Genomic DNA, 2543 nt, shown 5'->3' with positions numbered 1-2543 from the left:
TATCCCCCTTTTTTGTTTAGTTTTGTCAGAGAAGGGTATTCCATTGTCATTTAAATATTGTAGGTGCCTGAATTCAGCAAAATATTGCAATATAGCCCAGTGGTCCATAATAGTACTGGGTTTTCTGTATGACTGGCAATGACAGAAGTTGTTGACTTCGCCAGGGAGATGGCTCAATGGAACAAATGCTTGCCTGGCAAGTGCAAGGGCCTGAGTTCAAACCCTGGTTCTGCCAAAAAAAGAAAAAAAAAGACAAAACTTGTTGACTTGAACCTTTGACAGCACAGCATATTAATATGGCTTTACTTTTTATACTTTTTTTATAATTTTCTGCTGGATGGTTAAGTCCAAGATAAAGCAAGACCTATATAACAAGTAATGTAACTTTTATATCTGATAAGGTCAGTCAAATCCCCTCAGGATTTATTCTGAAACTCTGTACCGCAGTTTGTAGATATGTTGAGAGTGTCAGCCATGTGGATGAGTCACTCCATTGCCTGACCAGTTTGTGCTCTGTGAAAGCCTGAGAGAATGTTTTCTCTCCATGTGACTGTCCTTAGGCACACTCTACATCATCAATCACTTTCCTTTGTGGCCCCACCATCTCCTTGATCAGAAAATTTGGGACACAAGTGAGTTACAGGATGTTACAGTACAGGATCTCCTATGTCCTGAGTTTTCATTGACTTTGAAAGGCTAGAGTCAAAATGTTGGCTGTCCTTGCAGCCCTTCTTTTTCTCTAACTTTTGGTCTGTGAACTTAGGTTGTTAACCCTCCAGAAGAGAAGCTTAATAATATTATTATCCTATAATATAGGCAGTTGAGTTTAACCACACTATCTGTCTGAATATCAAAAATCTGAGGAAAAACATGGAACAGGTATTTTCCATGAAGTATTAATATGTTAAAATTTAAGTCCCTACAGAATATGAAGAAAAAAATTAGAACAATAAAAATGTTAAAAATAGGAATAAACAGTTACATATTTTTACACAGAAATTTAGAAATCTAACCATATACAGCACTGTAGCAGGACAGTCCTATGACATTTTTTTCTTGTCTCTTGTTTTCATTTATTACCCCCCTTTTTTTAAACGAACATTTGCTTGAGAGACACCATGGCAGTAATTGGTGTGTCATGACAAGCAGTACATATTTAGAAGACCAGAATGACAGGCACTCCAAGCATGACCCTACCGTTACACATTACTATCCTCATTGCAGTTGATTAGTTCACAGGTATCAGCGTATATAGTTAGTCAGGATGAGAATCCTACCAGTTAACTGCTAGTTTCAAAAAAATCATGCTGTAGATTCTCAGTATCATTCCCTTACCAATCTTGTGGATATCGATGTATGGCTTTGCCCCTGTCATGTTTCTCTTTCTTAGTTGACTAATCCTCAAGTTCTCGCTTTCCTTTTAATTGTGTTGTACCTTTCTATTTTTATTTCTTCTTTCAAGTTCTTATACTAGGGAAACGATATGATATTTACACATGTGTGTCTGGTTCTTTTCACTTATGAGTATATCTTCAAGTGGCATCCATTTAAATATAAATGTTTCGAGTTTATCATTCTCTACAGCTGAGTAATACTCCATTGTGTAAGAATACCCATCTTTTTCATCCATTTCTCAGGTGATGGGCACCTTGTTTTTTTCCAAGACTTCACTATCACAAATTGTACTGCCATAAACATAGGTGTGTGTATATATAAACTATGATATGATGTTTTCAGTTCCTCCAGGAAAATTCCCAGTAGGAGGATAGCTGGTTTGAATGGGATTTCCAGTCCTAGATTTTTATGAAATCTCCACACTGTTTTCCATAATGGTTGCACCAGTCTACATTCCCACCAGCAGTGGAGAAGGGTTCCCTTTTCCCCACAGCCTCCCCAACATTTGTTGTTGGGTGATTTCTTTATGATAGCTATTCTTTCTGGCGTGAGATGATATCTCAGTGTTGTTTTAATTTGCATTTCATGGATGACTAGTACTGTGGAGCATTTTTTCATATATTTATTTGCTTCTTGAATTTCGTCCTCTGAGAGGTGGAATCTTTCATCTCAGATTCCCATTTTTGGATTGAATCTTTAAATTTAGGGGCCTTAATGTTCATTAATTCTTTATAAATTCTAGAGAGCAGAACTTTGTCTGAGTGATTACTAGTTAAGATCTTTTCCAAATTTTGGATTGTCTTTTCACTTTGTTGGTAATTTCTTTTAATGTACAAAAACTTCTCAATAATAGGTGGTCCCAGTTGTTAATGCTTTCAAGTGTTACCCGTGCGATTTGATTTTTGTTCATGAACTCTTTGCCTACCCCATGTCTTCAAGAGTTCCACCTACTTTCTCTTCCAGGAGATTTAGTGTTTCTGTTTTAATGTTTAGATCTTTAATCCATTTTGACTTTAGCTTAGTGCATGGAGATAGACCTGGCTCAACTTTCAGTTTTCAGCATGTAGAGAGCCAGCTTTTCCAGCAACATTTGTTAAAGAGGCTGTATTTCTTCCAGGTAGTGTGTCTGGCCCCTTTGTCAAAGATCA

The 2543-nt window shown here is 36.8% G+C and overlaps 1 protein-coding gene across 1 annotated transcript in view; it reads left to right on the top strand.

The window, feature by feature from the left end:
• Window positions 1-2543, top strand: part of Vamp7 (vesicle associated membrane protein 7) — a 62140-nt gene that overhangs the window by 42211 nt on the left and 17386 nt on the right. The window lies entirely within an intron of this gene.

The sequence above is a fragment of the Octodon degus genome, unplaced genomic scaffold (assembly GCF_000260255.1).
Source record: "Octodon degus isolate 3935 unplaced genomic scaffold, OctDeg1.0 scaffold00416, whole genome shotgun sequence".
In the NCBI taxonomy this organism is placed as follows: Eukaryota; Metazoa; Chordata; class Mammalia; order Rodentia; family Octodontidae; genus Octodon; species Octodon degus.
This window is presented reverse-complemented; position numbering and strand designations above follow the sequence as displayed.